General features: G+C 34.3%; 1 pseudogene; it reads left to right on the top strand.

Moving 5' to 3' along the window:
- The first annotated feature begins 13934 nt into the window (after positions 1–13934).
- Positions 13935–14344, top strand: LOC140523165 (cytochrome b-c1 complex subunit 7 pseudogene; annotated as a pseudogene).
- The last annotated feature ends 1866 nt before the right edge of the window (positions 14345–16210 follow it).

Below are 16210 nucleotides of genomic sequence, written 5' to 3'. Positions count from 1 at the left end.
CGTTCCAGAGTGTTGGTAAGACTAAAGTTTTTGTTTGCTTTTGTAACTTGAATCAGAGTTTCAGAGGATTCTATTGGGAGAATGGATAGGTCTTAGAGCCTCTTCCCTGAGGAAATAGTGTTCTTGATAGCTGGATAAATGATGTCCAGGATTTTTTTCTGATTGATGAGTGAGATTTACACCTCATTCCAGGATCAGGAGGGTGGGTGGAATGTTTCCTTTTCCATATTACTTCTGTGATGATCTAACAAAGTCCCTTAGGGTAGTAGGTAGAGCGTGTAAACAGAGGAAAAGCTTTCTAAGGCATCTAAAATGAAGCCAAGTTCCTATCTGTTCTCATTTGAAAGTAATGATTCCTTGGTAATAGTGTCTCTAATGTGCTATCTATACACACCCATGGCCCTCATCATGAATTTTCAGGAAGTGCAAAGATGACTTCCCAACAGTTAAGTGTTGTGATGACCTTTGCTATGCATTTGTCTCTCTTCTTTTAGCATGAATTGCTGACAGCTATTTTAGAAGCACTTACTGGATTTATTGTTGTGGTAAAGAAAGGAAAGAATTAGACTTTGCTCTTTGATTAGGATATTACTCATTATTAATAATACAGTATTAGTAAAAAAAAAAATCCTGTTAAAATAGCATTACATTAAACCATCCTTTCTCCCTTAATTCCCCAGAACAAAAGGCTGAAATTCAAAGGTGAAAATGTCCTCTTCAAGTGTAAAAAGCAACAGTAAATGTGGCATAGACAACCTGACTCAAAGTTAGTCAGGAAAGATAAATTTCCTAAATGACACTTTTCCTTCCATATAGCAATAACTTCTGCAAAGAGGATATTATACATAATCTGACACTTTAGTTAGAAAGCACATACTAAATTACATTTTTCCTTCTAAATCTCATACTGTGATCATAAATATACATATATGTATATATGTACATGCATATATGCACATACATATGCGTATATATGTATATACGTGTATTTGCATGTGTATATACACACACACATATATATATATATATACATATATACATACACACACATATATATACATATATATATATATATATATATATATGAAACACTAGACCATGAAATAAAAGACTTCAATCCACTCCAACATCTGAAAATATATTCATTCAAGTACTATGTCCTCTTTGGTCTTATTTTAATGAGGAATTGTCAAACCACACAGAGGCTATTCAAATTAGCTAAACACATTTGAGTTAGCAAACATAGAAGTCAATTGCCAAGGTTATTTTTCCTTCTGCTGCTTTCACCCTCTTATCTAAATGCATAAAACTCTCAGCTTGAACAAGCATTTGAATCCACCCTTCAAATTACGCATATTCATTTGATGCAACTCCAATGAGAGAATCTAATATAAACAGCAAAATCTAGACAAGAAGTTAAAAGCAGGCAAAATAGTCTAAATCCTCCTCCTTCCACCCCTCCACACACACACGTCTCTGAGTTTTGTTCCTCTGTATATGACACTCAGTGTATTTGCACAAAGGCACATTATACTACAAACCATTTTAGTCATGACAAGTTAATTGGATTTTTTAATGTATTAGGAGGAGGCTTTGACTGTGCTGTATTTTGCATAACATTACAACTGGAGGACACAATATGAGTGATGGTTTTAACAGAACCAAATTCTAGATACCTGTTGTCCTATCAAACTGAAATAGCATTAGGAAGATGTAATAAACTCCCTTTGCTTGCAAAACTTCTCCGTTAGAAATGGAAAAGAATTCCATTCTAAGCGCCTAACTTTCCAGTGCAAATGAAGCAGTGAAATGAACAACACTATAGGTTGCTTAGAATAACTTTTCCTATAAAAATCTGAAGAGTGATGAATGGCTTTCTAAATTCTATTATTGAAGGTTATGAGGATCTTGATAATAATAAAATTTCTAGGCTACTTGGAAAAGCTCATCTGTTTCTACAAATCTGTGAAGGCCCCTTCTCTAGACTCATATTAGCAATACAATTGTCATAGTTGCTCAGTTTGAAAAAAACAAAATTCCTAAGTAAAAAGCATACTTTAATCCAATGCAGGTAGATCATTGGTTTTCAGGGTTGTTTTTGTGGGGGAAAATGAGATTGCTACGTGAGAACTTATACTCCCCAGGCAATGATTAGATTTACTCAGTGAAATTCAATGTCTTTGTAGGATTGGTATCTTTTCTTTAAAGCACTGCTGAGAAGAACAAATAGACTTATTATATTGTATTTATGAACATCAAAGTCTGTCATGATGGGAAAAATAATCATCTGTAACATAATAGAAATTGCTTTTGGGAACAAATTAACTTTTTCCTCCATCATCATTAATAATTTTTTCTTTATTGATATTACCACACAAAATTCCTGCTTTGATGCCTCAGGATTGGTGGGGAGGTATCTCCTCATTCTCAGGAGCTATGCCAATGAAATTCATCCTTTTGTACTGTCTAGCAATGTGATAAAACTTCCAGGATATGGTTCATGGTAACTGACTGGGCATTTATAGTATGATATGGACAAAAGTTGCATTGGGTGAGAAGTTATAGGTAGGATAGTATTGGCATCATTGGTGAAAGTCCTACTGCTCAGATCCACTGAAGCATTGAGTTATAATTAACAATAACCCAGATTCCTTCAATTGATCCTCAGACAACATAAACATTAAGACCCTCTGGATGCCTCCAACTCATCATCTAAATTGTGGCATTCTGTTGATTTTTCAATGCATGTTTCCTAGACTCCTGAGATTCTCTAAGACCTTATCAGGGGGTCTCTAAAGTCAAAACAGTAATACTAAGATGTTATTGTATTTTAAAATATTCGTCCCTTTTCCAATGATATATCAGATTTTCTTTAATCCAAACAACATATGTAGAAACAGATATGAAAATCAAACTTTCTTCACAATAGAAATTAGACATTATAGGAATTTGTACAAATATGTGAAACAATGCTACTCTTCTCAATATTTTTTTTATTTAGAATATATATTTTTCATAAAATGGTATGTATTGAGATAATAGGTTATTTTAAATTTATATATATATGTATTTAAAGTTATTAGTTTTAATTTCTTATATGGTAGCAACTAATAGTTAAACTACTCATATAAATGAAAGCTCTTTGGGGTTCTCAGTGCTTCAAGAATGTAAAGGGGTTCTTGATAACTTTTTGTTAGTAATAAATGGGTCCTGAGACCAAAGTGTTAGAGAATTATTATTCAACACCAATCCCTTTTGGGAGACTATGAGTAACATTGAAAAGGCCTTTTATTGTTATTGAACTTCATGCAGTTATTAGCATAGCATTATCCATGGAAGGACCATAGAGGGAACTTCATCATAAATATGGAATATTTCTCTTGTATTTAAACTTTCAGTAGCAATATATCAAGTACTTTAGATTTACCTAATGTTTTCTGATTTTTTTGTCTTGATGTTGATATTCAGAGGTTCATAGAGCATTCATATTTGTTATCATATATACACCATGAAATTGTGCAGTTTCTCCTCCATACTCACCCCAAATACTTAGTAAACATCTTCACAAAATTTCAAAGATGTGTTTTGTTAAATTATGTCAAATAGTTTTTTTTTTGTAATTAGCGCAAGATAAACAGTGGGATTTAATATTATTCATACCTTTCAATTAGATGAACCAGCAATCTAGTCAAATGAATCCAACAAGCATTTATTAAGTATCAGATACTCTACTAAGTACTTTTACTAGAAATCTTCTCACTACTGGTGGGGATCACCATACTGTAAGCAACTTATAGTGTTAGTCGTGTGTTTAGAAAATTAAGAGACTGAGTATCCAAGGGTAACAAAACCAGTACTAGTCAGAGGTGGAATTTAAAATCAGGTGTTCTTAATTTCAAAGCCAATTCTCTATTTTAGAGAGATAAGAAACTGAACATTAGGGTTAATAAATACTGATGTCTTAGTCATTTTACTTTAGTAAAAATAATATCTGGAAAGTTTTTTGTTATTTTTGAAGCCCCAGTTCTAAGATATTTTGAAATCAGATCTTGGAGTGACTTTAAAATTGTATTTTTGACTATGGAGCAGACTTTTGCATTACTTGGTCAGCTGATGATGCTTTTCCTGATTTGACCTTAACCTATAGTTGCCACTTCCTTTCATAATACTTCACCACTGCGATGGAACAATTCAAATAGAGGGTTCCCCTGTTCCTAATGATAATAGATTACTAAGAAATATTAGCTAATTTTTTCCATTTCATAACTATTTTTGGACTTGTGATACTTTGATATACAAACAAATATATATGTGACAATTTGTGTAGGATTTTAAATTAAAAATCTTGTTTTAAATCTCATCCTAGACTCTAGCTATATGTCTATTCAATCAAATTAGATCTCTTCTTTGGGCTTCAATTTCATCATCTTTAAAATGTTAGGATTGGGTTAGATCAGAGATAAGGAACTTGTGACCTCAAAGTCACATGTAGCCCTGTAGGTCCTTAAGAATTACCCTTTGACTGGATCCAAACTTCATAGAAAAAAATACTTTTATTAAGAGGGAGATGGCGGAGAAATTGGAGATGGGAGAATGGATGCCTTCCAGAATGAGATTGTTTTATTAAAGGCTTTAAACAGTATTTACTTATTCCCATGTTTTTGTGAAGGTGAGAAACAGTAAGGACAACTCAAAATTGCATGGATGGTGCAATAAAAGTGGAATTATTTTTATCTACAGGTATACTTGACAAGAATTTATTTTGTCATGCTTAATACACTAAAACGCCAAAACATGTTCTTGTTTCCTGTTTCTCACTTGCCGATTAGATCTTTTAGAATCTTATAGGTTCAAGTTCATAAGAGTAGATATTACTTTTCTCAGGTACTAAGAATGGAGGAAATACCTTCCTTGTGTCTCTGTAATGTAGTTGGTCCTGGTGTTTTATTTTTTGAAAGTATGTTAGCCATAGAAGTGAAATTGATATATAAGGAATCTTGTCTACCCTCAGCTAATGTAGCCAGAAGTTCTGTCTATACCTTTACCTATATATTCCAGCCTTCAGAGGAAGAATCCACTGAAATCCTTGGACAGAAATCCTTGGACAAAATAATCTTTTTATTAAGGGGATTAGTTCTGTGAAATGTGGATTCAGTCAAAGGGCCACGTGTGACCTAAAGTCTGCAGGTTCCCCACCCCTGGGTTAGATTATATCCAAAGTCTCTTCTAGCTTCATATCTATGGTCATGTAGCTTGACTTCATGGCAATTTGTCAGTGGGTTTATTTTCTTTCTATTCCATTAGTCTTTGTAGTTTTTAATGAGCAATGCTACTCTTAATACCCCTGCCACTACCATCCCATTGATGTAGTCTCCCTCTTCCTTCCCCTCCCCACTTCTCCACCTCCCCTCCTCCTCCTCCTTCTTGTTCTTGTTCTCCTTGTTCTTGTTCTTGTTCTTCTTGTTCTTGTTCTTGTTCTTCTTGTTCTTCTCCTTCTCCTCCTCCTCCTCCTCATCCTCCTCTTCCTCCTCCCTGTCCTCCCCGTCCTCCTCCTCCTCCTCCTCCTCCTTCTCCTTCTCCTTCTCCTTCTCCTCCTTGTTCTTGCTCTTGTTCTTCTTCTCTCTCTCTCCATCTTTTTGCATGTATATGTCTACATGTGTGTATATTTGAAAATTAGTTTATAATGAGAACTAATATTAATCAAACCTATCAGGTACTTTTCTCAAGGTAATAAAATCTATTTCCGGGATTACAGCTTATTACATTTGTTATGGTAACCATTTTGTATTCTTTTCTAAGATGTGATCATAATCAGAGTCAATGTCTTAACTTTTTAACTTTATTAGCAGCTTATTTAAACTAGATAGATAGGAGTTGATATAAAACTGTTGATATAAAACCATTTTTTTATTTCTTCTAATATTTTTACTGATTATGACTGCATGAAAATATCAAATCTTCAAATCACTGCTGCATTTGATGAATAGTCAATTTCTATTTTTAATATATTATCAATTTATTTTGAGGGGTGTGATATTGGTGATTCTTACCATATCTACAGATGCTAACCCTTCTTGAAGAAATTATTATGGTCTCTAGAAATGAAACTTCTGCATAGTCTGTAGAATTTGACCTTTGTTCACTTCTTGAATCTGAATCATATTTTCTGAAACATTTTTAATGCTTTCCTCTTTGGCTATATTCACATTGAAGTCACTGATTTTCAAGCTATTTGCTCACTTTTTTTGAAGGGCTTGTCTGTCTTCACAGTATTTTATCTCTTCCTATGCTCATTTTGGAAGTGAATTTTTTTTTAAAACATGTCTGCAAATGGGATTAATTTTTGTACCATATCTTAAAATAACAGTCTCCTATAAGAAGACAGGATACATATCACATGCACTAGTAAAAATTAATTGCTCTATATTCTAATAAATTTAACCATTGGGATCTAACCTTCAAAGGAAGAAAAAAAGGAAAACTGCATATCTACAATATAGGAGAAAATCCTCCTGAATCACCTTTTTGTGAATGGCCTTGGTCCTAATCGTTTTTGAGCTCTTCCATTACCTGAGCCCACTGAATATTTATTTTGGATGTTTGGGATACAGAAGCCTTGACTTTTATGTCTTTTCCTGATGGTAAGCATTGTTCTTCCTCATCTGAAAGGATGAGAGAAGATATGTGTTCACCAAGAAAGTAACCTTCTATAGTCTTATTTTTTTCCCATTTTTTGGCATTTTCTCAACCAGTTAGTTGACTTTTGGGTCCTTTGTCAAGAGTAGGGCATACTCTGGGGACCTGTAAGATCTCAGTTCCTGCAAGGTGGCACATCAAGCTTGTACTAGTCTGGGCATTGGGAGGGATTTTTGTGCCCAGAATCTTAGCAGTTTGCTCTTCACAGGAACCTGGCCTCCAGTTCTGCTAAGCCAGCACTAGGGGCTGATTTTCAGATGAGCTGGATGGGCAGGGCCACCATTCCTTGTGAGATAAAGAGCATCTCCCTCAGGACCTCTACCCAGGGCTGAAGCAAGAATCAGTTCCTCAGTGCCCCCAGGGGTTTTACTCTCTAACAATGGATGAAGCTGCTGTAGGGGCTAAGGTAGTAACTGCTGCTGTCTGCCAATGTGGCCTCTGTGGGCAGCTGCCTGAGGCCAGAGCTATGGGAAGGCCCTTCTCCCTTTCTGGCCAGCTGAAAAAACCCTGTCACCAACCTTTGGCACCTGTGAGTTGAGGGATCTGTGGACTGCTGCTACTGGGACTAGGGATTCTAGCTGTGTGACCAAGGCTGGGCTGGGCTTCACTTCACATCTGGTGCAACCAACATTTCCCATGGGCCTTTCAGGTCACCCTGGGCTGGAAATCTCCTCCACTCTGTTGTTCTGCACTTCTGCTGCTCCAAAATTTGTTGAGACTCCCTCTCTTCAGGTATTTTATATGCTGCATGGGGAAAGCCTGCCTTTGTGTGTCTTTCTACTCCACCATCTTAGCTCTACCCCTGTTCCTCCTTTTCTTGGGACTGCCATCCAAGACTGCAAGCTGGGTCCAAGTGTGGGCAAAGCAACAGATTCCTACCTCAGTGCTAGCAGAGAGACCCCTGTAAACTCTTTCTGACTAGTGGTTTGACCTCCCCCACAGTCATTTCTGTTCTGAGCTCCAGTAGCAACCACTGGCACCACTGCTGCTAATTCAATGACTCTCAAGGTCTGCTCCTGGTTTGCTGGGGCCAGGGCTGTGCTGGTGTGGCCTATGCTGGACTATATTCCTCTCTCAGCCTAGTGCAACAGACCTTTCATGTTGATCTTCCATGTTTCTCAGGCTGGAAATTTATTTCACTCTATCTTTTTGTGTGTTCTGCTGATCCAGAATTAGTTTAGAGTTATTTTTAAAAGGTATTTGGAAGGGTTCAGGGGTGAGTTCTTGTGAGTCTCTGTCTTTACACTGCCATCTTGGCTCTGCCCCTGGATTTTTTTTAAAGGAATCAATAGATATAGAAGAACACCAGAGCATAATGAATAAATAAGGTTTTTATAGGCAACATATTTAATTATATCATTAACATGTACAGAACAAGGTATTCTTTTTAAAAGCATGTCCATTAAATAAGATAAAAAGTAGAGAGATAAATGCATAAGTAGAAATGATTGGGCAATTGATTTTGTGGTCCACAGAAATCATTCATGTTCTTATTAATGAATGTCTGTTATTTATCTGTGTATTTAAAGCTTGTAAGAAATGTATTCCAATCAGCATTATTAAAATGAAGAGTGCTGTAAATTTTTGTTCTTTATCCTGTTTCACTGTAATCATGGTATCTTCAGATGCAGAAAATCAATTCCAGGCAATCATTTAAAATACAACTTCAGTTACTGTTTTCCATGAAGATATTTATGATGATTGCAATGTTTTTCCTCTCATACCAACAGATCTATTTTCTGTAATATCAACAAAAGAGAACCAAACATACATTAATGGATAACAAAGATGAAATATCACTTTCAATATGCACTTAAAAATAAGCTCAAAGTTAAAACTGTCATTAACTGTTTAAGTTATCTGAAAGCGTAGATAAAGAAATAGCTTTTCCATCCTTTTAGCATAAATTCCTCTTTGGAAAGTATTTGTTTTTTCTACTGTCTCATCTCCTCTGGTCAGGCAGAAATCATCAAGTGAGTAGACAAGGCTATTATCTTCCCACTCCTTCAGGAACCCCAGAAGCTAAGACCATCACTCTGTCATATATCAGTTCACTGCTCCATAAACCATATGAGTTACAATATCTAAACTTAATTGTGCCTAGAGTAAAATCACGTCAAGTGAAAATGGTAGTAGAATCAACATAGCTAAGGTTTAAAAAAATTCTCAATGGATGTAGTGTGTGGGTGGAATATATTAATTCATATTTGCATTTTAAACAAACTGACCTCACCTTTTATCCATAGTGTGATATTAGAGATGTATATAGCAAGCAATAGGATCCATAAAATGCAGATGGCTCAGTTTATTAGACCCACCTATAAATGGCAGCCATATGAAAACCAAATTAGTATATCCATTTTCGCCATTAATGCTCATTAATTGATCTCCATACCAATGACCATAAAAGATATGAACAAGATTAATTTTATTCTGGCCTATGAGTGGTTCCAGATCAGATCATGTAGTTCTGTTTATTCTGTTTACCTATTTCTTTTCCCTTTTAAAAGCTCCTGTCATTTTCTAAAACAGGAAAAAAAGTGAATATTGTTAGGCAATCAATTCATTTTGGCTTGTGTGATCTTGCTGGACTAAATAAGTTCTATGACACCAACTTCTCTTGAGATTTCCAAATAGTTTTCTGAACATAGGTAATTTATTCTACTCACAGTGGAATTCCCACAGGTTATTGGGTTTAATGTAAGGGTAATGAATGACTCAAGTCCACATTCAATGCTTCATCTACTAGTAGTTCAGGCAAGAAGAATAAATCAAGTAGCAAAGTATTCAATTCTAACAGAAGAGCAAAGCAAACAACATGAAAGGCAAAGGACAGAATTATTCTCTTTCATATATCTATATCTATATATCGAATAGATAGATAGATAGATAGATAGATAGATAGATAGATAGATAGATAGATAGATATAGATATATATGTATGTGTATATGAGTACATAGGAGTATAATCTTCTATCGACTTGTTGACATTCTGAGGTGAAGAAGAATCAGGACTTTCTTTCCATATACCTTTCAGCCTGGCTGTAAGATTTCTGCTCTTATAGTTTCATCTTCTGGCAAGCAAATTCCTGGTTGCTTTTGACATTTCTCTCTGTAGCTCCTTGCTGTAGCTTAGGAGGTCAGAGCTATTGACTCTCCAACCTGCACCTAATCCTGTTAAAGCTTGTTAGTTTCTCATTTTGACATGAACAGCTGAAGGTTTGACCCACTGATGTTTCCAGGAAATACCATTGCCATTTTAAAATGAAACTACCCTAGCCCACATATCTAAAGGCTAGTCAACACATTTTCAGAGCTGTTGTTCATTAACCTCCTAAGTTTAAACCTTTTAACCTCCTAAGTTCTGCCAAGTTGGCATAGAAAAAAGGCTATTCCAATAGCTATAAGACCTGTAGCCTCACCCTTCTCTGTCTGAGTTGGGGTGACTAAAATTCATTTATCTGTATCTCTTTTCTGGGAGCTGGTAATGTGCCTCCAAAATTATTAGTACCTCTTGTAGTTAACCACATTCACACCTTTCCATTGGTCTTTTCAAGTAATGTCAGAGTGTCCTGATAACTAGGTCATAAAAATTGCCTGTGAGATAGGCAAAACAGATATTATCTCCATATCTCATCTGTACATGAGAAACCTGCATCTCAGAGAAGTAAAGCAACTTTCCTATGTTCGCATAATTAGTCAGTGTTAACTACTGGATTTGTACTCAGGACTTCTCTCAAAGTCAAACACTCTATTCACTCTATTTAGTCAGTATTGTAAAGATTCCTTTGATGATAGATTGAATCAAATGATATAAAAATGTAACAAGAACAAATATAAAGCTCTGCATTACTATTTGAAAAATCCCCTATAGCATTTTAGAGATATCAGTTGTGCCAAACCTAATGGAGAACAAAAGATAACGGAGGTATTTTTGAAAAATTCTTTTTTGTAAAACTGTTTGCAAACTCAATATAAGTCAACAATAACATCAGCCAAAAAACACTAATGCAATATTAATATGTATTAAGAGAGATCATGGCATTCAGAATTAGAATAGTAATTATTTTATTATACTCAGAATTCTAGGTGCCATGTTTATGTATGCCTCCATAAGAAGTATTTAATCTCTGTTTTCCTCAGTTTCCTTGTTTGTAACATGAGGATAATAATAAGAACTATCTTCCAGGGTTGTTGTGAGGATCAAATGAGATAATAGTTGTAAATCATTTAGCACAGTGCCTAGCACGTAGTAAGTTCTATGTAAATGTTACTATTCTTTTTGTGGTAGCCAAGAATTGGAAATTGATGGAATGCCTATCAATTGAGGAATGGCTAAACAAGTTGTGGTAAATGAATACAATGGAATACTATTGTGCTATAAGAAATGATGAGCAGACAGACTTTAGAAAAACCTGATAAGATTTACATGAACTGATACTGAGTGAAGTGAGCAGAGCCAGCAGAACACTGTACACAGTAATAACAATATTTTCCAGTGACTAGATTTGATAGACTTATCTCTTCTTAGAAATGTGAGAATCTAAGACAACTCCAAAGACTCATGATGGAAAATGATTTCCACATCCAGGAAAAGAACTATAGAGTCTGAATGCAAATCAAAGCATACTATTTGCTTTCCTTTTTTTGTTTGTTTTGTTTTGTTTCTTCTTCGTTGCTCTGATAGGTTCTAATTCCTCTTTACAACATGACTAATGTAAAAGTATTTAATATGAATGTGTATATAGAGAGCCTACATCACATTGTATATCATCTTGGGAAGGTGTAGGGAGGGTGCAAAAATTTAGAACTCAAAATCTCATGAAATTGAATGTTGAAAACTAAAAAATAAACAAATTAAAAAAATAAATATTAGCTATTATTATGGTAATATTAAAGGTTCCAATCTCAGCACTCCAACGGTTTCCTTTCCCCCTTAGGTAAAAATAAGGTTAGTCTTTATAAACAAATATTTCTCTTATTACAATATAACTTATGCAAAGTCACATAACTGGTATGTCAGAGGTGAGACGTGAGCCTAAGTTTTCCTTACTCTTTATGAAAATTAATTTAAGGGTTTAAATTCCATGTGTATTCAAAGATTTATTTAAAAAATGATTCCCACAAATCAACTTTTAGATGAAATTTTCAAGATATTTTATGGACATTTCACTCTTCATAGAACAAATGAATTTCTCTCTGATTCTATGTATGTTTCCAAGTCATTTTCAGCTGAATCAGATGTCCAAATGCAAAATGTAACACTGAGACATTTTGCAGATCTATCACATTCTGTGAAATCTTTGAACTTCATAACTATGAGAGCTGCACTGAGCCATATAGTTTTTGCCTATGATCAAAAATATGAGAAAATTATTGTTACTTATTTTACTATGGACCATCTCATTTATAAATTATTGAAACTACTTTACCATACTAAGATAAAAATTTGAAGAATTTATCTTGTATTATCTGTTTCTTTGGTTTTAAATTGAATTTTAGTACTTGGAATAGCATTGTCAAATATTAAGTATTAAAAAGAAATAAATCCTGATATTTATTCCTGATTCTACCATTTACTAACTATATGACTATGGGCAAGTAAGTTGGACTCTTTGAAACTCAGTTCTCAAAACTACAGAATACAAATAATTATAATGGATTCTTGTGGCAATCAAATGAAATAATTTGGCCAAATGCAATCCCATACTCTTAAACAAGGGCAATTCAACAACTCTTTGTTAATATAAAAGGCTTCATGAAATCTACAAAAATTTGAGTTATTACTGTGATTAACATCATTAATTAACATGTTCATTTTTATAAAGAGTTACCAGGCTATCAAAACAGGATACATGCAGAAATTTTCCAACAGATTACTGTTGGAACAGAGCACTGTTATAATGGAGGACTTTAAGATAAACCAAAACATGTGTTTTATGCTTATCAATAACCTTATTAAGATATTTGTCCTAGAGATAATTTTGTTTCAAAATTATGGAAACCATGAGGATCCAGTAGATGATATATTTAAGAAACAGACTAAGATCACCTATTTAAATCTGAAACTTCAGAGTCCAATAATTCAACCATATTATTTAACAGAATCAGAAAACTGAGACCCAAAGAAGTTGGGTGAATTATCTCAATTCACACAGGTAGTTCATGGCAGATACAGAATTCAAAATAAGATCCTCTAAGTCGAAATACAGTACTTTTTCATATCTTCCCTATTTAGTTTTATTTGTCTCCATACGTATTCTTGAAGCCATGGTCTGCTACTTTATTTTTTTCTTCTCACTGAATTAAAAAATACATTTCATTTTTATTTATTTTTACATTTCAAATGATTTAATATTTCATTTTCCTTAATTAACATGTAAATATTTTTTCATGTTTATTTTTAAAAATTGAGTTACAAATTCTGTTCTTCTTTCCTCTCTCACCTCCCACTGAGAAGGTAAACAATGTGATATGTTATATATGTGCAGTCATGCAAAATACATTTCCATGTTGGTCATGTAAAATAAAGAAAAGGTATGCTTCAGCCTCTATTCAGATTCCATCTGTTTTTGAAAGAGAGCATTTTTTTATCATACGTCCTTTTGGGCATGATTCTAAACTATTCTACAGAATGGTTGAATCAGTATTAAATTTCACCAACAGTGTATTAGTGTCTCAATTTTCCCACATCCCCCTCCAACATTTGCCATTTTCTTTTTCTGTCATATTAGTCAATTTGATAGGCATGGAGTGGTAGCTTGATTGTGTTTTAATTTGCATTTATTTAATCAATAGTGATTTAGAGTAATGCTTCTTAAAGTGCATGTCCAACCCAATATGGGTTCGGATTCCATAAATTGGGAAAAAATGCTGCAGTGCCAGCCCTAAATTGGACAACTCATCACCCTGGGAACAAGTCTAGCCTCAGACATGTATTAGTTGTGTGGGTAGTCACTAGAAGCAGAGCAAAGAAGGAAAGGCCCCATATAGGATGTTGAGATGGGCTTAGAAGGCAGCTAAAGATTCAAGAGAAGTACATTCCAAGTAAAGGGGGCAGGTTTTGCAAACCATGAATAAGGTAGATGAAATGTCATATATGAAGTACAACAAGCATATAAAGAATGAAAATGAAGAAGAATCATGTGGGCTTGTGGAGGCCCGACTTCCTCTCCATGGGATTCCTAGTGTCCTCTAGGACTTACCCAGCAGGCAAGGCCTAGCCTCTCTAGATCAAGATGGCAACGCAGATATCTATTACATCAAGCTGATGGCTCCAGAGTCTTTGAAAATGGTATTATAATGCTGCAGGATTCAACAAACCTGGGTTAATGCATGATGACACACTTTATGAAGATGAAAATGTTAAAGAGGCCATAAGGAGGCTTCCAGAAAATCTGTATATTATCAAATGTTTCCTTTAAAGAGAGCCCTGGACCTGACCATGAGGCAGTAGATCTTACCTAAAAACCAGGGGACAAAGTATGAAGAGGACAAATTATACTTTCAACAATATCTGAAGGAGGTTGTAGATAAAAGAAGAGAGAAGAATGGGATAAGAAATAATCATGTCAAAAGGATCTATCAATACATTAGTCTTCAAAGTATTTTTAATAAGTATGGTTGTGCAAAACATGAAATTAGCTAACCATTGTAACTCAGTGGAGCACATTTATTTAACTTAAATAAATTACTATCATAGAAAAAAAGAAAAAGAATTATGTGCAATATACCTGGAAAAGTAGGTTGAACTGAGATTGAAAAGAACTTTAGACAACAAATAAAAGAAGAGGTGCCACCTCGAGGTATTTGAAAATAAGATTAATATTATCAGACATGGCCATAGGAATATCTCTTTGGCAGCTATCTGAGACATACTTTGGAGCAAGTAGGGGAACATTTGGAAGGGGTATTGCAATAGTCTAGGTGAGAGGCAATGCTGGCCCTAATTCAAGTAGTGGCCATGTTAGTAAAGAGAAGGGAATGAGGCAAGAGAGATTTTGGAGATAAAATTGAAACCTGTAACTGATTAGATTTGTAGGGTAGAGAGCAAAACGCCAAGAATGACTCTTAGGACTGTGGACTTAGATTAACTGGAAGGATGGCAGTGCCTTCAAAAGAAATCGGGTAAAAAAGAAAAGACCTGAATTTGTAGGAACTCCTACCATTCCACTGTTAATAAAAAATAAAACACCTATTATATTAGAAGTGGGATTGCCCCAATGTATAACAGTCTTAATAAATTGTAATCTCTGCAAGCACTGGGATTGTTTTGTTTCTGTCTTTCTTTCTATCTCTAGTACCTGATATGGGTGAGTAACAATAAAAAAAAAAAATTGGAATTTAAGAACACCTCAAAAGACCAAAGTGCATTAACTGACAAAGATGTATTTTTTGTCCACATAGCAATGAAAATAGAAAAATGAGGTTAGAAAATTTTATTTCAAAATACACTGATAATAACTATAATTATTTGTATTTAAGGTATATCTTCATATAGAAGAAAGAATATATTTTATTATCAAAGATATTTCCTGGTAATCATTTATTTAAGAAATGGATTTCACACTCCTTTTGTTATTGTTGTTGTGAGAAGCATTTGCACAAGTTTTGTTTTGTTTTGAAACATACATCTATAGTTATCTTCTGGGAAATTTTTAGTAACCCATCCCAACTGTGGCACATTGTAGATTGGTGAGCATCTATGTTTTCAGCCATGATTTCTGAAATTTCTGATTTTCCGTGTACAATCTGCATTTAGACCCTCATTCACCTCCAAGATATGTCTTGGCAGTTAATGTTTGAGTGACAATGTTTTTTAATATATATTTTCCAACTATTGATGGGAGCCATACCTAGAACATGGTAGAAAACATTCATAGACCATGTCCTATTTGTTTCTTTCACTGAGTAACACCTTTAATTTTGGTCAAGAGTACTTGTTCCTACCTTATGTTTGTTGTGAAATAATAACATCTAGCCTTTGTTTTGGGTTATTCTCTGCTGGAATCTCAAAATCTTGATAAATAGTACTGAAAATAATTACATATTTGTATCTCTTACTCTGATATGAAGCCAATGTCACTACAGTCTTCTCTGTAACTTTCAAAACCATTCTCATTTTGGAGCTCACATATCTTTTTTTTTTCCTTCTGGAAATTCTCTTACTCTAATGAATAGTCCCAACTATGCAACACCTTTGTTTCAACGGTCTGAAGAAAAGATCAAAGGATATTAAATAATTGTCATAGGGAACATTATAGCATTTATTGAATAGGGGTTTCGTGAACTTCAACAGTACATCAATAGATACACTAGTATAATTGTTTCTAGTATTGTCTTTTCCTGAGTAACAAAATTGATTGAACAAGTATTTGTTTTCAGTATCTATGGTCGACTAACACTTCAGATCAAATTTTTCTGAATTGTTTAATATTTCCTGAATATATGTATAGACTCATTGACATATGTACATTAAGAATAAATGAGTTATGACAAATTTCAATGAAAGGAT

The sequence above is a fragment of the Notamacropus eugenii genome, chromosome 2 (assembly GCF_028372415.1).
Source record: "Notamacropus eugenii isolate mMacEug1 chromosome 2, mMacEug1.pri_v2, whole genome shotgun sequence".
NCBI lineage: Eukaryota > Metazoa > Chordata > Mammalia > Diprotodontia > Macropodidae > Notamacropus > Notamacropus eugenii.
Note: the sequence above shows the minus strand (reverse complement) of the source record. Positions and strands in the feature narration are given on the sequence as shown.